This window comes from Petaurus breviceps, unplaced genomic scaffold, assembly GCF_028583685.1.
Source record: "Petaurus breviceps papuanus isolate PSGF00001 unplaced genomic scaffold, PetGlider_PUasm1.0 90762, whole genome shotgun sequence".
Classification (NCBI taxonomy): Eukaryota; Metazoa; Chordata; class Mammalia; order Diprotodontia; family Petauridae; genus Petaurus; species Petaurus breviceps.
Genome location: NW_027187339.1, coordinates 3,795,075 through 3,815,770, shown reverse-complemented (window position 1 = coordinate 3,815,770; position 20,696 = coordinate 3,795,075).

Sequence of the window (20,696 nt, the reverse complement as noted above, 5' to 3'; positions counted from 1 at the left end):
AAACAGTGGCAATTCTATATCTTCAGAAGGAACTTTTCACCCTTTCCCATTGTCTTAATGGAATTTCATGCCCAGCAAAATGCACTAGAGCAAGGCATTTACCTAGAGTCAATTGCCCTGACATCTTCATGGGACACAGTCAGCTGAACATTACAAGGGTGGATTTGGCAAAGCTACTCAAGGGGATGAATAGAAAAAGAAAGATTCAGTCCTGGACCATTTAACCCTTTGAGGCCCAGGTGGTAGTTGCTTTATGGATGAGCAGAACAGACCAGCATGAATGATGAAATAAAAAGAGAACTAAGCTAGAATCACAGCATGAGAGAGTAGCAAAGATAAAAAGACCTTCCTATCAAGTGTTTCCCCACCATCTTAGCTATGAGAGTTTGCCCAAAGCTTCAAAAAAACCTAATGCAGAGCTGAGATTTACCCAATGTGTTATTCACCACACCATGTTCCCTCTGAAAAATCAGGATACTTAGGTTTTAGTCTTTTCTATAATAATAGCTCTTATATTATAACAATTATACAATATAAACTAATATAATATATAGCAATTATATAATAAAAGAATTGTATAATAATTTTATATATCTAACGTTTGCCAAATACATTTTATTTCATTTGATTTTCACTACAATTCTATAAAAGGGGTTCTATTATTATCTTTATTTTACAGATGAGGAGACTGAGGCTGAGAAAGGGAGGTTAAGTGATTCTTCCACAGTAGTACACTTAATATCTGACCAGAAGACCTACTCTCCATCCACTGCACCAGCTAAATGCCTAAGACAAGCACTAAGTTGGGAACCAAGATTGGCATCCTGCATCTGGTACTTACCAGCTACAGGATCTACTTCTTTACCGATGCCTGAGCCTTCATTTCCTTGCCTGTAAAATAAGCATAATTTTACTTGTGCTATCCTAGTTAACAGGGTTTATCTGGAGAAAATACTACACAAAATGAATTACTAACCCATTGGATAGCCTTGAGATTATACAATAACAGGCTTATAGGATCAATAGCTGGAAATATCCTTAAGGGAAAAGCCTCTTTTGCCTCAGTGTCCTCATTAGTTAAAAAAGGAAAAATGTGATCTGTTCTACCTGTATCACAGAGTAGGACTATTGGTAGGATTACATGAGATTTGGGATGGAAAATACTTTGAAAAGTCATGTCTTCATAGGCACAAGGGATTATAACACTAATCTTTTTTTGGGTTGTTTAATCGTTTTAGTTGTATCTGATTCTTCATGACCCCACTTAGGGTGCTCCTAGCAAAGACACCAGAGTGATTTGCCATTCCCTTCTCTGGCTCATTTTATAGATGCGGAAACTGAGGCATACAGGGTTAAGTAACTTGCCCAAGATGATAACACTAGTGTCTGAGGCCAGATTTGAACTCAAGGAGACGAGTCTTCCTGAGTCCAGACCCGGTACTCTATATGCCATGCCCCCAAACTGCCTCTACCAATCAATTAGCCACCAAAGATCTGGGGTATTCTCAGCACAGTCACTTAACTTCTCTCAGTCTCAGTTTCCTCATCTGTAAAATACAGATAATAAATAAAACCTCTTTTGTAGGGTTATAGCAAAGATAAAATAAAATAGCATGTATTTTGCAAACTTTAGATATATAAAATTATTGTAAAATCATTCATTGCATAATTATTATATAATTTTATGTTATTTCATAATTATAATATAACTATTATTATAGAAAATACTAAAACCCAAATACCATGATTACTAATACTGAATACTAATAATTAGTTTTACATAGTATTTCCATCTACTATCCTCAGCATCCAGGTGTGGGAACTCTCTTCCCTATACAGAGGACCACCCATCTATGTTTAGCTTTGTAGTTAAATAGTAGCGTTACTTTATGCACATTGAGGTTAAGTGATTTGCCCAAGCTCATGGCGCTCATAAGCATCAAGGTTCCCTTTCCACTACAACTGTTGCCGCCATCATCCTGATTGTTATACATTTTTCTTATACGTGCTCTGAGTAACATGTCTATTAATTAATCTAATCTTGCCCCTTTTATTCAGCTGTTACAGTCCAATGAAAATGGGTTTGGGGGAGGGGTGATTAAGAGGATCCCAATAAAAATCTAAGGCATAAGAGAGGAGTGGCAGCTTGTGATGGTTTTTTGGTATTTTATTTCATTTTTTTTCCCCCACAGGTAAAAAGGGGGAGAGCCACCAAATGATTCAGTAGTAAAGTGGAACATTTGTATCCAGAGTTCATGAGGTCTGTTAGTCAATCAACAAGCATTTCCCAAGCATTTACATGCCACACACTGGTCTAAGGAATGAAGACACAAAGAAGGCCAATTACGGTTCTTTAACAGCTCATATGGGAGGAACAATATGTATATAACTAGGTGCATACAAGACCAAATGGATGGTAGTCTCAGACAGGAAGGTACTAGGAACTGGGAGGGAAGACAAAGGCCCAGAAAACACTTACAGTGGGATTTGTATTGAATATGGCAAGATGCCAAGGAAACTAAGGGTTGAAGGGGAAGAAGGCAAGTCAAGCCAACAATGTTATTAAATACCTACTATGTGCGGGTAGCACAGTGGATAGAGTTCTGGGCCTGAAGACAGAAAGACTTGAGTTAAATCCAGCCTCATGTACTTATTAGCTACGTGACCCTAGGCAAGTCACTTAGCCCCTATTTGCCTCTGTTTATTCATTTATAAAAAGAGTTGGAGAAGGAAATGACCACTCAGATGGGATTATGAAGAGTCAGACATAACTGAAAAATAACTCAACAAGCTGGGCTAAGTGCTAAGGTTACAACAAACAAACAAAAACAATCCCCACCCTCAAGAAGCTCACAGTCTAATGGGGGAGAGAATTTGCAGATAACTATGCATGAACAAGATTGATGATACTGGGTAATTGGGAGATAATTGCCATAGGAACTCACTAGCATTAAAGGATGTGGGAAATGGTTTCTTGGAGAAAGTGGAATTTCAGCTGGGACTTGAAGGAAGCCAAGGGACAGAGATGAAGGAGAGAGTTCCAGGCTTTATGAGAGCCAATGAATGAGTCTGGAGTAAGGAAATATGTTGTCCAATGCTAGGAACAGCTGGGTCACTGGAGCTTGGTCATAGTGTGCACAGAGGGGAGGGAAGTGTAAGAATAGTCAGGAGCGGGTCAGGCTATGAAGGACTTTCAAAGCTAAAAAGACTTTAGATTTGATCCTGTAGGTAATAGCAAGAGCCCTCCAGGTTTGGGGGGTGGGGACAGGAGATTCAAAGGCATGAAGTACTGTGTGCAAGAAACAGCAAGTAGAACTGTGTAGATGAACAAGAGAACATGGGAAGGTAGGAAAGAGATAGGTTGTAGGAGCTGTAAATTCCAAACAGTGGACTTTATTATTTTTTTTTATTCTGGAGGTTGATCAGTCAATAAGAATTTGTTAAACTCCTACTATATGCTAGGCACTGTGCTAACTGCTAGGTAATGGAGTTAACCATGGAGTTAGTTGGTTGTGTAGGGAATGATATGGTTAGATCAATGCATTAGAAAGATCACTCGGCAGTGGAGGATGGATTGGAGTGGGGAGAGATTTGATTCAGGGAGAACAACGAGAAAGCAATTTATTGCAATATACAAGGCAATGGGGCAAATCTTTCATCTTCAACTTATAAAAACCTGGGAATTAAGAAACAAAGAGTGAATTTTTGAATAAAAATCTAAGTTGAGGAGTTAGCGTGATCAGGAAGACTGAACAACCCACCTGAGGAAAGAAAGGCAATAGTTGGAGCAAGGGAAACTGACTAGGATGCTGGCCCCACTCTCCTTCTGACTCTATGTACAGTCAGAAGAAGAGCTAACCCAGACCACCACCCTGGCATTCCAATACTGGTTCTCAAACTAGAGTTTGGCAAGAAAAAGCAGACCAAGAAAGGCAGAAGAGATAACTGGCCGTGTAACCTTGAGCAAGTTACTTAACCCCAATTGCTTAAAAAAAAATGAAAGAAAAGAAAGGCAGAAGAGACCTTGTTGGAGCAAAGCAACACAGGTCTGGGGAGTCTGATCAGCTGGGGACTTTCCTTATGTGTCAATATTTGTGTTGTCTCCTATAAGGTTTCTGCGTGTTCCTGGGCAGTTTTGTCCATTGGGCTGCACCAGAATTACTGGAGGTCTTGAGGCACAAAAGGATTGAACCCAGTGATGATATTGTGTCATCTGGTGAGTGGTATGTTTAGTCTCGATATTACCCTCTGAAATCTGTCTTATCCTGCAAGCTGTACAGAGGTCATGGGAACCTTACAGTCAGAAATTGTGGGTCCAAGACAAGAGTTCTGAACTAAAGCATGGGTCAATGTTTATATTTTCCAAACAGTTTACTCATCTCTGCTAACACCCTAAGAGTAATAGTGCTCAAAGAACAGGAACTTCACCAAGATAAAAACAAAGTCATGTGGAACAGATATTTCTTTCAATGACCAGGTGTTTATCCTCAAGTCACAACACTCTGTCCAGAGTGTGAAATTCCAAGGCAGAGGAAGTTTGCTTTAGGGCATGATAAGGGAAATTTTCATCCAAAATATCTGGGACTCCAGTTCCCTTGTAGATAAATTCAATTTCACAATTCAACAGAATAAATAAGAGTGCCTAAGATTTGGTATTTGAGAGTTCTCTACATAGGAAACACAGATTTCAGTGACATCTCTATTTTTAAAAAAGTGCTTTCTTAGACTCACTGGATAAAAAGGGAGACAAGGAGGTCCGAGTGACAAGTCAGTCTTGAGTTATTGGCAGCTACCAGGGACTCTTGGGGACATTGACACCAACAGTAGAGTTCTCAGAGTAAATTACTGGCAAGAATTTAAGGGGCTAATTAATAGTTTAATTAATTGTCATAGCATAGTAGAATCATAAACTGAGGTCTGGAAGGGACCTCAGAAGGCTATCCATCTAACCGCTTCATTTTAAGATGAGGAAACTGAGGCCCAGAGAAGCTAATTTACTTGACTCTACAGAGGTACCTCTCACTTCTCTCCCTACTGAGTTGTGTCAGGAATGTTTTGTGAACTGCTAGGAACTGTTTTCTGATTCAAAATGACCTCTGAAGTTGATTTTAATATGAGTATCGTACCACTCATTTGGTACTAATTGATAAAAGCACTGATCTTTCATATGTCCTTCTATTATTTTGTGTCTGTTTGTCCGTAGAGCACAGAGTACAGACTGTGGTCAGAAGACCCAGGGACAAAACCTGTTCCTGATTTATATACCTGCACTAACTTGGACAAGTCACTCAAAACTTCTTGTGCCTGGGTTTCCTCAACTAAAATGAAGAGATTAGACTACATAACCTCAGAGGTCCCTTCCAGATCTAAATCTATGATTTTAAGATTGTAAACTCCCTGAGTTGCGAGAATCTGTCTTCTACTATTGGATGCCTTAGTGCTTAGCACACATCAGTTAATTAATAAAAACTTGAGATACTGGCAGTAGTCTAGTTCTTGTAGGATCAGTGATTAAAAAAAAATCACCAGTGGGCATATTTATTTATCCACAGGTACAGAATCTCAGTCCCTCTATATCCTGGGCAATAGCCATTATGAGATGGTATGGATACATATATACTTACACACATATCCATCCATCGATCCATGTCTGTATTATAAGAGCATCTCATAAATATGTGTGTATTTGGCCATACCATCTCATAATGACTATTGCCAGTGTGTGTATGTGTATGTATATATGTGTGTGTGCGTATTTTATAAATGTGTATATCATATATATGATAGCATCTCATACATATACATATATTCATAGAATCTCATGACTATTGCTAGTATGTATATGCCTGTACATACACACAACACACATGCATGTGTGTATTTGTGCATATACACACACGTGTTCATCCACATCTCATGATTATTGCCTATATATGCATGTGTATATATGTGCCTGAACATATATACACACATGTATGTATATATCACACACATGTGTTGTACATATCATGGCAGCAAGACTTTTGGTTAGGATTGGGCACTTGGTTATTTGGTTGACTGCTTTATGACTCAAGAAGGAATTTAAGTGTAAAAGAGTGACTTTTTTATTCTACAAATTATTATTTTTAAATATATTATTATTTTTTCAATTAGTGCAAATTCATCTTCTATTCTTTCCAGTCTCTCCCCAATGTCCATGTTAAAAAAAAAAAAGCTCCCTCCATCTGTACTCTAAGTCTACCCCTCTCTATGAAGAGGCAGGTAGTGTGTTTCATCATGAGTTCTCTGGAATTGTGGTTGGTCATTACATAGATAAGAGCTCCTACCTCTTTCAAAGTTGTTCATCTTTACCATGTTGCTATTATTGTGTATAAACTTATATTTCTGTTTCTGCTAACTTCCCTCTGCATCAGTTCATTCAAGTCTTCCTAGGTTTCTCTGAAACTCTCCCCTATATCAATTTGTGCATATATGGGTTCTTTTCCTCTTTCTTTGGTCTCTTTGGGCTTATAGCTTAGTAGTGGTATGACTGGATCAAAAGGGATGCTGATATTAGTGTTGACATCAATGAATCTCAGATGCAGGTACAGAGTTGGAGCTGTGCACTTGAATTGAGCATACTTTTCTGGCTCTACTTTCACTTGGTTCAGGGAACTGGAGATATTGAAATAAACAAATGCTGGGTTCACATTGCACTTAGTGCTAGTGCACAATTAGACTGACACATCTTTTATGATGTTCAGTGTGGTATGTAGGAGATTATGGGAAAAACCTTTACATAGGATTCTGTAAGGTTTACTGTCCATCAGTTAGGGGTGTCATTCCTTTTTCATTCTGCATTTATTGTGTTTGTCCCTGAATACTGTTTTTTTTCTGGAAGAATGCAACCAAAAGGTTGATGGCTTGTCTGCCTACTCCAAAGTGTATCTGCATGTGATCCATGCTCAGACTTTACTTTTTGAGAGCTAGGCCACGGTATGTCAAAGAGGCAATGGCATATCTTGAAGATTAACCCAAGGAGCCATGTATCTGGTTCTTTATGACTGAACACAATGTTCCATCATCTGTAAACACTACCCAACTATAGGCTTCTCAATTGAGAATTCTTAATCAGACACAAAAACATAGTCATTCCACCATTTTTCCTTTCTAAAATTGGTAACTCCTCCTCATATTTCAGGGTGTCTCAAAAGTCTTTATGCAATTTTAATAAGCTTAAACTCAGCATATGAGCACAATTAACAATACAACCACCACTGCCACTAACAATGTTAATATTATAATAATTCAAACTTACAACTGTAAACTAATTGGCTAAGAATTTTACTACTAGGAACTCTGGGGGGCAGGGGGGTAGGTTCTACTAGTATTATTATCTTCATTTTACTGATGAAGAAAATGAGACCTGGAGAAATTAAATGATTTGTTCATGGTCCCTCAGATAGTAAGGATCCAAATTCAGTTCTTCTCATTTTGAGACCTGTATTCTTTCTGCTTCATCATTTTGTCCAATTAATGAGCTCAACCCTGGAGTTTGTCTTAATAATGGGAGACACTCTTGTGAAACGTTCACTCTACCTATGTGTCACAACTTTAGAACACACAACCACTGGGATAATGACCAAGGCATCAAGACAATCAAAGATCAATAGACAATGGAGGTGGTAAGCAAAAGAATGAGTCAAAGAACATATAAGGAAAAACCTACTTATAAGACCATATGGAAGTATGGGAGAATTCCAGAGATGTTCTGTGCCCAGAGCTTCATGTTTGTTTGGGAAACAAGACCTATTGTAATATTTAGAGAGATAAAAGAAAATATACAAACAATACCAAAGGAGTGGTATAAACAACAAGCTGGCAGATGTGATATTCTTGGACCAGTTTTGATTTCTCTGTAAAGTATAAACAACTGGAAAACCAAATGGATAAAGGCTCTGGATTCAGAGTTAAGAGGACTTGAGTTCAAATGAGGCTTCAGACATTTACTAGCTATATGATCCTAACTTTTCAACCTCAGTTTTCTCATTTGTAAAAAGAGAATCACAATAGTCCCTATCTTTATTGGGTTGTTGTGAGAATCAAATGAGATAAAATACGTATAGTGCTTTTCCAAACCTTAAGGCACTACATAAGTGCCTGCTGCCACCCTCTTCCTTTTCCTCCTCCTCCTCTTCCTCTGAATCTTCATTATCATCTTCCTCCTTGTCATTGTCACCATCTTTATCTTCATCATCAACCCCCCTCTTCCTCCTCCTCCTCTTCATCACATTTGCAGTGAATTTTGACCATTTCATAGAGTCATGAAATCCTAGTGTTCAAAAGAATCTAAGAGGTCATCTAGGCATCTAGCCCAACCAAATTCTGTCCATTACTCCCTCCAGAAGATCCATGAGATTTTATCATCTGGATTTCTCCAGGGAAGAAGAACCCATTTCATCCCAAGGAAGCCTAATCCACTTTAGAAAGTTTTTCTTTGTGTTGCCTAAATAATCCTGTTGATAACTTTTATTCCCTTGCTCCTACTTCTGCCTTCTGTGACTAAGCAGGAGTCTATTCTCTTTTCTACATGACTACCCTTCAAATATTTGACTACCATGACTACCATGGCTTCTTAGTAATCTCTTCCCCTTCAACATTTCTTCCAGGCAATCCTCATATTGTGGACCTCATGCCAGCACCCTATTGGTTCATGTTCTATTTTCTAATCTTCTTTGGACCAACTGCTATCTAACTGAGTGTAACAACAATGTTTCTTGCAGCTGCTGTGGGGGTGTAAGACCAATAATACTAGCACACAGGAAGGCTGGTAGGACAGGTTCTTTGATCTGCTTTTCTAAAGGAAAGCAACTCAAAAGAGGTCAACAATCTTACTTTAATCAAACATATATATCGGGAAAAAGTCATCACCCTGGACTTTAGAGATAATCCAAACAGAAATTACAAAAGAAATTACAAGTAGAAATGACCAAATAATGAATATATTATCTTCAACAATTATGGATCAACAGACAGATCCAACAATCTGACCATTACATATATACAGTTACCAGAGAGAGATGCACCAACATCTGGGTTCTCAAAGTCAGGGGACTCCTTAACAGCTACCCAGAGTCTTATCTGGCTATACCATATGAACATTCTTCCCATGAGTGAGCCCCAAAGCAGAATGCTGACCTCAGAGTATATATATACTTCTTCAGTGTCAGAGGGCATCACAACCCTCATGACCCAGACTCATGTGACTCAAACTCATATGACTTAGGCTTCCATGTGACTTAAGCGGGTCATATGGGCCTATTAATGGAAGGGAAAGATCTTCCTATTAAGCAAAAAAAAATACATTAACAATATACTGTGCCTCCCACATCTTATACTTGTGAAGTCGACTTTTTTGAATCAAAGAGTCTGTCTCTGCCTCTATACTCACTAAATTTAAGTTATTCAGCTTAATGTTCTAGCTGGTCAAGACCTTTATAAGAAATGATTTTGTCCTTAAGTAAGGTAGTTCTCACTCCCAGCTTTATGTCATTTTCAGATTAAATTCATGTTATCTACACATTTATCTAAATCACTGACAAAAATAATAAAAAGGGCACAGATTGCCTGAGTGTTCTGTGTGTCTTCTAAGTTCCAATACTCTTAGGAGGGTCCAACAATTCAATTAATTCCAAATCCCCCTAAACCATATTATCATCTCGCCCAAATATCTTCATCTTTCCACAAGAATACCATGAAATTCTTTATCAAATACTTTACGAAATCTTGGTGATATAAGTAAATATGTGTATCTATACACATACATAGACATGTATACACATACATGTGTGTATTTATACTGTGTATGGTTGTGTTGTTGTTCATCCTTTGTTTTTGAAGAGGACCAATGACATGTTGAGGGTGATTTTTTGACTTGTACATGAATTGGATTTAAGTGAGGCAGAGTTGCACAAAGTTATCAGCCTCATACTATCTTCCAGAGTCATCAAAGTCCAGCAGCAAGACAACAATCAAGATGGCTGACAATGGCTTCTGATCAGCAGATGACCTTGGTATTTTTGATATCTGGCCAAGTTCTAATTGCTCCATCACACCACCTGCTTCAGTCACATTTGTGGGGGTTGGAATAAATTGTTCCCATGTGCCCATTCCACCAGGAGAAACCTTCATATGCTGGGAGTAGACATCCCCCTAACATACTGATGAATTTGAGGTGTTTCAGTTAGCCTTCACCTGGTTTAGCCCACGGCTGAGATGGTTTTACTGGGGTATGTATGTACCTAAGTGTGCTTGTGTGTGTGTGTATGTATCTACCTACACATATATTTGTTTGAATATATAAGTATGTGTGTATATCTATCTATATCTATAGGTACACACACACAGGCAGAACATTACAAAAGTCTTAGTGCAGTTTTTGACTTTATAGTAATTTATAGTCTTAAATAGTTCCTTAGGGCATTGAAAATTCAAGTGACTTGTCCTGGGTCCTGTAGCCAGTATCAGAGAGAAGTGGGACTTGAATCAAAGCCTTTCTGGCTCTGATGCTAGCTTCTCATTGTGCCATTCTTTCTGGATATAGGTTTAAAAACAAGCAACAACCTTTTCTTTTCTTTAACTTTCATTAGGAGATTCAGATCACTGTGATACCACCCAAGAAGCCCACACTATATATTTTTTATGCATCCTATGTTACCTGCCCTTTATTCTCTCACTACAGTCTTTTAAAAATCTAGGTTAGACTGTCAGATTTGTTTGATTCATTGGTTAGTTTTGCTGAGTTGCCTTTTTCTTTTTCTTTGTTTTATAAGCTATCCTTATAGTTTGCTCATTGGGGAGAAGAGAGGGAATATTCAGAAATAAAGATGATATGAAAACAAAGAGTATCAACAATTTTTAAAAAAGGTACTGCATCGTGAATTCCTCATCTACATCAATCTCTGTAGACAATCCCCCCTTTCACTACCCATCAGACTTATTGTTTATTGTGCCTTTCATGCTTCATTCTTGAGAATTTCCCATCCCTCCTGGGCTGCCTTATCTGCTAGAATTTAATCCATGTTGTGCTCCAGAAATCCAGATCCCATTCGTATAAACCATTCTTTAACTTGTTATTTTTTTCAGATCTGACTTTTTCTTCTAAAACTCTTGCCTTCATTGGGAAATCATACTGATAACATTGTGCCCCTATAGCCTTTAGCTGTTTGCCCAAGTCTTCATAATCTTTGGTGATCCATTCCAGGTATCATAATTTTTGACAGTGCTACTGGCAGTAGGGTATTTGTGCACACATGAATCATCAAATTTGGGTAGTAGTCATTCGGTTTGAGAAGTGCCAGGAGAGACTTTGTTATTTCTTATACATCCATCAGGGGACAACAGTGGAAATTCTATTACTACTATCAAGTCAAGAAATAGTTACCTCAGCATGGAATCATGAGGCATCATAACTTGTTATTTCTTCAAATGCTTACTGGATGATCCCTGTGGGTGGGCTCACATCATCATTCTTTGGAGGAAACCGAGGACTTCTTTAGAGCATTCAGCTCCCTCCTTTTGGGGAAGAACTCCATATACATTTCTTAGCTTTGAATATTCAGGGATCCTTCTTTCTATTTCTTTTGTGTAACATTCTTCCATCCTCTAACTTCCACACTTAGATTTGGGTTTCCCCTTGCCTTTTTAGATTCTGTTTTCTTCTTTAGTTTTACCTTAAAACCCTCCTTATCTTTTCATTTTTCTTAAGGAACATAATTTTCCCTGACAACTTAGAGTGTATAAAAGTATTTCTCAGATACTTTTATCTTCTTTTGTAAAAGAGAAAACAATAAGTCTCTTGAGTACAGGTAGCAATCATTTTGCAAAAATTCAAATATCACACACTCAAGGTAGGTACCAGAAAAATTCACCCTTCTCTTCACATATAGTGGAAGTGATATCTTCACACCCTGTTTTTTCATAATGGTAAATTGATGACAAATATGCATAGTCTAGCAAAATAAATTCCCATATTGACAATGCCCGGTATTGTCTCATTCTACATTTTAAGTCCATCCTCTCTCTGGCAGGAGATGGATAGTATGCTTCACCTTTGGTCCTTCAGAATTGTGGGTTATCATTGAATTTACTAATTGTTCTATTGTCTTTGAAAGTTCTAAGTACCCTTTCTTTTTTTTTTTTTTGATCCTTCTCTTTCTTGTTTTCATTTTTTTTTCCTTTTTAGATTGAGTTATTTGATAAAGTATAAGAGTTCATAGAAAAAAAAAAGGTGTCTTTGGCCTGAATCAATCAGGAAAAATTTAGCAAAAAAAGTTGACATCAAAAGCCTTAAGAAAAGTTAGCATTGGGACAGCTAGGTGGCACAGAGAATAGAGCACTGGCCCTGGAGTCAGGAGGACCTGAGTTCAAGTTCAGCCTCAGACACTTAACACTTACTATGTGATCTTGGGCAAGTCACTTAACCCCAATTGCCCTGCCTTCCCCCCAAAAAAAGACCCCCAAAAAAGGAATAGTTAGAATTTAGAAAGGCAAGGGAGATCATTCTAGGCAGCAATAATTGTAGAGAGGAATAATTGTTGGGGATATAGATGATTAGGGAGAAAGTTTGGAGGGTAGCCTGAAGAAGAATGAAGATATGGTTGGCCTGGACACCCTCCTTATATAGAGGTTCTGGGATGTGACATATAATTGGAAGGAGAGGCCACAGAAGTGGAAGGTACTTCCTTTGTGTCAATTTCAGGACAAAGTAAGTCAATGTGAAAGTTTCAACTTTAACTTTTCTCTATTCCTTATGGATAAGCAAAAATCAGTTCTGAGATTTCCAAATTAAAGGCTAATGGTGGATAACCAACATATCAGCCCAAATCAGCTCAATCCCCTTACAAATGTTTAGCTAAAATCACCTTTTATGAATTTCCAGAAATTGATGATTGACCTGCTACCTATCAGGACCACAGACCAATGTTACATTTCAGTCAATCTAAAAGCATTTGGTACGTGTTATAGCGCTGCGAGGCATGGTGCAAAATACTGGGATAAAAGAGTGATTCCTTTTCTTAAGCAGTTCAAATTATCATCAGAGCAAAAACTTGTAAATGTTGTACCAATTGTCCCAAAGGAAGCCCCAACAGACACCTCTAACTTCTTTTCCCTCTATTCATCTCCAAGGGAGACTTTATTTCTTGCCAGGAGAAGAAGCAGGAGGTTGAGGCCAGAAGCTTGGTCACTGTGCTCTCCAAGCTAAAATTACATTCATCTCCTCCCTTTAATATATTAGTTTAGGGGATTTTATTTAAAGATACAAAGTAAACCTTTGATCACTTGTCATTAGTGAGGAAAGGAGTTTTTTTGAGTTTTATATCCAAGACTTGACTCCCTTCCTACAAAATACCAGTTCCACAATGAACACACAGGCCAGGTAACAAAGAAACCTATTTATCCAAGTTGAAAGCAAGACAGAAGTTGGAGAAAATATACATACACACAAAGAAATATATATATATATATATATATATATATATATATGTACACACACACACACACAGAATATATACCAGAAAATACAGAGTGAAGGAGATCTCTTATGGGGAATGAGAAAATTCAGCTTAACCAAGAGAGAAAGAGTCCCAGATCTTGCCCAAGGGAAAAGTCCTCAAAGTTTCTAGTGTAGCAACTGGGGGATAGGGCCATGGTGAATGCTGCTGGCTCCTCTTCTGTCAGCTTCTTCCCAGAATCTAGTTTTCCCTTCAGCACCCTGAAGTGGGCTTGTCATTGTTCATCTTTTCTCTTAAACCTGGAAGCCAGCAACACTTGAAGCAACTACAGAGCCTGAAGAGATTGAAGAGCCTGAAGACTGGAGTTCTCCTCTCTCCTGTTCTCCAAGTCCACCCTGCCTCTCATGCAGGTGGAGGGCATTGGTCTCCACCAAGGACAGAGTCTCATACCAATGGCCTTCGGAGCTCATGTTACACAAAGAACTAGGTACATACAAGTCCAGAAAGAGTGAGATAATCTCGGAGGGGAAGGAGTGGACTGAGAAAGGCCTCCTGTAGAAAGTGGGACTTGAGCTTAGTCCTGAAGGGAACCAGAAAAACTAAGGACAGGGAGCATAGGGGATAGCCAGCACAGTTATGGACATGGGACACAGAGTGTTCTGCATGAGGAAAAGTAGGCCAGTATAGCTGGGTCATATTGTGTGCAGACAGGAGAAAAATATCAGTTGTCTAGAAATGTAGGAGAGTACCAGATTATTATGAGTTTCAGATTCCAAATAGCAAAATTTCTATTTTATTCTAGAGGTAACAAGGGACCTCTGGAGTTTATTGAATAGGGTAGTGTTGTGGTTAGACCTATACTTGTTTGGTTTTTTTTTTTACTATTCTTTTTATTTAAAAAAATCATTGGATCCAAATTCTCTACCTCTCTCCTGCCCTTCTCACACCCAGTGAGAAGGCAAGCAACGCAACAATTACACACATGAATCATGCAAAATAGACCTATACTTTTGGAAAATCCCTCTGACAGATGCATTGGAGTGGAGAAAGACTTGAGGCAGAGAAATGAGTTATAAGGGTGTTTATAATAGGATAGTTAAAAGGTGATAAGGGCCTGAGCTATTATGGTGGCTATGTGAATGGAGAGAAGTAGATATGTAAGGGAGAGTTTACAAAGGTAGAAATTACAAGATTTAGCAGCTGCCTGGAAATATGAGGCAAATGAAAGAATCAAGGCTGACACTAAGCTTGGAGGCATAGGAAGACGATAGTGCCCTTAACTGTAATAGGAAAGTTCAGAAGGCTAGTGGGTCATTTTGAATTCTGTTTTAGTCATGTTGAGTTTGAAATAACTACAGACCGATCAGTTCAAGATATCCAAAAGACAGTTGGTATTACAAATCTGAAGTTCAGGAAAGAAATGAGGGGTGGGTGTAAAGACCTGGGAATCATCTTCATGATCATGATAATTAAATTCATGAGATCTGATGAAATTGCCAAGTGAGATAATATTGAGGAAAAAGAAAAGAGGTCTCAGGGGTACTCCTATATAATCATAGGAAGACAGTCCTGGTAAGGGTTTAACAGAGATGCCCAACAAGCAAAGGACACTGAGAAGAAACATCCAGACAGGGTAGGAGAAGAACCCAATGAGAGAAAAATTTTTTAAAAAATGAGAAATAAAGAGGTATCCAAAAGGAATTGATCATTACAGAGAAGAGAATGGACATGATTGAGAGACTGACCCTATGTCCCAGGATTTTGTTACAGTTTATTTCTTCCTTTTTCACCTTTGTACATAGGAGGCTAAAAGAACAAAGGAATATTTGCTCTTCACATCCCCCCTTTCTGTTTCAAGATGAAAAATGTCTTTAGCATCATAGAAACTGTTGGAAGAATCATCTCAGAAAGGCACATAAAGGGTATGGATAAGCATCCACACATTAAAAAATGGGGAATATGAGGGAGAAGTGAAGTAAAAAAAATGTCATCAAAGAAACTAATTAGTAGCAAATAAAATGGGCTTCTAGCATGGTGGGAATGAGGGATAATTGATGAACAAGTCAGGTACTTCACTGGTATCCTCTTGATGTTAGGAGAAAGGGAGGAAGGTCAGCCGAACATCAGGTAGACTTTCTTTAGCACACTGATGGGAAGATATGGACAAGAGTTACAACGGATGGGCAGACATTGATGGATTGTGACAGCTATCATTGTAGACATATGTCTACAACGTGTCCACCCACATTAATGAGAAAAACAGATCCACTTGAATATGAGAGCTAAAACTCTACAGAGGCATTTTATTCCTGAACCCTCACTCTCTTAAAGGATAGAGGAAAGGAAATCTTCCCCCTCTAAAATGTTTATTTCATTAAATATTTCTCAGTTGCATATAAAATATTTTTAACATTAGTTTTTTTTATTTTGATTTCCCAATTCTCTCCCTACCTCTGTCCCTTACTCTCTTTTTGAGAAGGCAATCAATTTGATACAGATTATACATATTTTTGTTGTTGCTAAGTCATTTTAGTAATGTCTGACTCTTCATTATCCAATTTAGGAGGGGGATAAAGGGATATTCAATGAAATAGAGGACTTTCCAACTTTTTTTTTTTTTTGCTTTTTGGAGGGCAATTGGGGTTAAGTGACTTGCCCAAGGTCACACAGTTAGTTTTTGTGTTAAGTGTCTGAGGCTGGATTTGAACTCAGGTCCTCCTGACTCCAGGGCCGGTGCTCTATTCCTTGCACCACCTAGCCACCCCAACTTTCAAACATTCTTGATGAAAAGATCAGAGCTGAATAGAACATTTGATTTTTAAATACAAGACTCAAGAGAAGCATAAAAAGTTAAACAGAAAAAGGAAATAATAAGGTATTTCATAAAGTTAAACTCCTTACATTCCTACATAGGAAGATGATACTTATGACTCATAAGAACTTTTTCCTTATTAGGGAAGTTAGAAGGAGTATACATAGACATAGATGTGAGTTGAATGTGAATGGATGATATCTAAAAAGTAAAATTAAGGGGTGAGAGAGCAATGTACTGGGAGAAAGGGAAAGGGAGAGGTAGAATGGGGTAAGTTAATTCACATAAAAGAGGCAAGAAAAAGCTTTTACAATGGAAGAGAAGAGAGGATGAAATGAGGGGGGAGTGAGTGAACCTCACTCTCATCAGAATTGACTCAAAGAGGGAATAACATATGCACACAACTGGGCATAGAAATCTATCTTACCCTACAGTAAAGTAGGAGGGGAAAAGAAAAAGAGAAGAGGAGGGGAGAGGGTGATAGAAGGGAGGGCACGTTGGAGGAGGGAGAGTCACAAGCAAAACACTTTTGAGGAGGGACAGGGTGAACGGAGAGGGGGAATAGAATAAATAGGGCGAGATAGGATGGAAGGAAATACAGTTAGTAATAGTAACTGAAAAAAATTTGAAGGAAGTTTCTCTGATAAAGACCTCATTTCTCAAACATATAAAGAACTGGGATCAAATTTATAAAAATAAGAGCCATTCCCTAATTGATAAATGATCAAAAGATATGAATTGTTTCCAGATGAAGTAATCAAAGCTATCTATAATGTATGAAAAAATGTTTAACTCCCTATTGATTGCAGAAATGCAAATTAAAAAAAAATTCTGAGGTACTATGTCATACCTATTAGATTGGCTAATAGGACAGAAAAGGAAAATGGCAAAAGCTGGAGGGGATGTGGGAAAAAATGAAACATTAATGCACTGTTGGTGGAGTTGTGAACTAATTCAGTGATTCTGTGGAGCAATTTGGAACTATGCCCAGTTATAAAACCATGCATACATTTTGACCTAGCAATACCAATAGGTCTGTATTCCAAAAGAGACAAAAAACCAAAAGGAAAAGGATTTAAATGTAAAAAAAATATTTATAGAAGCTCTCTTCTGGGGGGTAAGAATTACAAATTGAGGGGATGTACATCAATTGGGGAATGACTGAATACATTGTGGTATATAGTTATGATGGAATACTATTGTACTATAAGAAAAGATGAGTAGAATGATCTCAGAAAAGCCTAGAAAGACCCATATGAGTTGATACAAAGTAAAATATACTAGGTACAAAGTCACAGAATATTGTAAGATGATAAGCTGTGAACGATTTAGCAATTCTCAGTAATAAAACAATCCAAGACAACACTTAAAGAGCTTAGCATGAAAAAAAAAATGCTGTCTATCCCCAGAGAAAGAACTGATGGTGTTTGAATACAAATTGAAGCATACTTTTTTTTTACTTTCTTTATTTTTCTTGAGGTTTTTCTGGTATATGTTTTCTTTCACAACATGACTAATATGGAAATGTTTTATATGACTACACATGTGTAACCTATATCAAATTGCTTGCCTTCTCAATGAGGGGTGATGGGGAGGGAGGAAAGGAGAGAATTTGGAACTCAAAGTTTTAAAAATGAATGTTAAAAATGTTTTTACATGTAACAGGGGAAAATAAAATACTAAATAAATTTTCAAAAAAAAAGATGGAATGATTCAGGAGCATGAGTCAGAGAAAATGTCAACCTCTTAGAAGAACAAATCTTAAGTTTTATTCTGGGACTAGCCCATATATGAAATAACTTTTCACGTCACAACATACTCACTCAATCACCTTCAGTAAATGGCACAGAGGTGCTGGTAATGGCCAAGTTTCTCAGCAACCTAAAAGATGCCTTTCTGGGCATCTACTTCCATTGCCAGACTCTACCAGTTAAAACCTAGGCAGCTTTAACTGCTTAGCAATCCCACTCAACTAAGGAAGTGTTATGCCAGACAGTTGACACTTTTTTGTAGATAAGACATCCAACTCCTTGATGGGGGGTGGGAGAACTAAAACCAAAAGAAATTAGAAAAATAACTGTAAAAGGGAACTTCCTCATAGCATTATAAATTGGAAGTGAAGGGCCAATGCACACATTTAAGTGGCTGAGACCAAAGAATGGTTTCAAAGACTGCCAGGCCAAACATTCTCTGATTAAAAGACAGTTAGAATCATTAAGATCATTTTCCAAGACGTTCAGAGAAGCCACAGACAGCTGAATACTGACTGACCAAGGTGCTGACTGCTTAACTAAAGAGGGGGAAAAAAGGTACAAACTGTGGGTAGCTTATTTTTATGAAATCTGGCATAGGAAAGAAACAAAATTTAAGTCAGGCATGGTGGATCAGATTATTTACAACAGAAGAATGAGTAATGCACTTATTATAGCTAAAGATTATACAGAGGTTAATGTTCACAGCAGGGAACAACAATTAGCAAATTCACGAATCATGGTTTTGCTTCTCCTTTTATTGTGAAGGAACATCACTTGATAATGTACTGTAGCACATGTATAGGCTGTGGGGATCACTCACCCTAAGCTAACTCAATTTGTGCTGATGGGTTGCATCCTTGGAGCTCAGTTGCATCTCCCTTTCAAGGTCCAAGAAATAACCTAGTCGGGGGTGTGGTGATTTTTCTAATGCTATTGGCTTGAGTGCCACCCACACCCCATTCCAGTGTGTTCTAACATCGTTTGTCATTGTTAGTATCTCCCCAGTATCATTTAACGGTTGATATCTCCTCACTATCATCAATAAGCAATTCATATCAATTAGCTTTTACAAATGATATTTACTGTGCAGATATGGCAAGAAGAAGTACAAACATATCCTCTCAAAACAAAGCAACCTCTCTCCTCTATCACTTCTGTGCCTGGGAAGAGTGAGCTCAGATTTAAATTGGGTGCTGGAAACACTTACTTCTACCAGCAAGTTCACACTCAATGGCAGTATAGTCCAAGAAGAAGTGCTTTACAAGCTTGCAGGATGGGTCACCTTGGCTATTGGGATGATTTACTGCTGGACTGGATTATATACCTCATTCCTAGGGGCTGTTCTACTTCCTCCCCCAGTTGGGTGTGGCAGCTATAATCTCTGCCATGGTCTCCTGCCACAGGATCTCTGAATAGTTCTTCTGAAGTTGTGAAGCTCACAATATTGTTTTCCAAGAGTTCTTCAACTAAGGTCAAGAGAAATCAGAAGAAACAAAACACCATGCATTCAAGGTTCTAGACTGACCAAGGTTCTGACTGGAGAGGTCCTCACTGGAAGGCCACAAGGTATAATTCAAGAAAGCTTGAGATCTTATGTTGGAACTTTTTGTATATACACTCTGTTCTGACTCAGCAGTTAATTGAAAGGTTTTTCTTCATCATAAAGTAAACAGACAGTAAAGAGTTAAAAAAAATAATTGGTCAAATCCTGAGCTGGGGAGTTAGCTCTCTATTACAGGTTATTATGTATTTCCAGAAGAAGGCTCTCCGAAATTCCAAATGGGCATAGAGCAGACTGAGAACAATGGACATGTTCCAAAGACCTGTCCCCCAAGGGCCAGTTCTTTCGACTTTAGTTGGAACCTTGTTGATACATAGAAGTGTTGCCATATCTTGAGTCTTAATTGAGTAATTCAAAATTTACAAAACTGAAATCTATTTTTGGCTATTCAAATACGTTGACTACTCCTGACTATTAACGAGTACTAGTGAATAAAAACAAAATATTTGCACGAGTCAGAAGGTTAGGGTTCTAATTATGGTTCTGACTCTGTATAAGCATTTAAATCAATTACCTTCTCTTGGCCTATGAGTCCTCATTTGAAGATAAGAAATATAGACTAAATGATGCCTAAAGTTCTTTTCAGATCTGAACATATGAAAAAATATTTAGTCTTGACAATGAAGGATTTACAAGTACTTACCTTATTAATGTGTGCCTTTTTCTTCCCCAATGCAGACTGCAGATATTAACTAGTATTTATACTTTACCTGTGGTAGATTGATAGTGTAGAATATTTTACTGAAGATCACATCATATAATTTGGGGCAGATTACCAGACATTTGGCTATTTAATCCTATATGGGAAAAAATACTTTATATCTATGTTGGATGGAAATAGCAGGTTCTTTTAAAATGTCTTTGGGAAGTTTAATTTTAATATAGATTTGTGACTTTGAGATCTTAAAAGAAAGAGGATACACCATAAGCTGACTCTTATTTGAAAGCAGTTTTGTAAGTAGTCTTACATTAGTGATAGTTGCTAAGGGACCATTCAATGCAAATTAATCAATAAACACCTGGTAGCTAGATACCAGATGGGAGATAAAGGAATCATGAGATTCAGAATGAAAAAG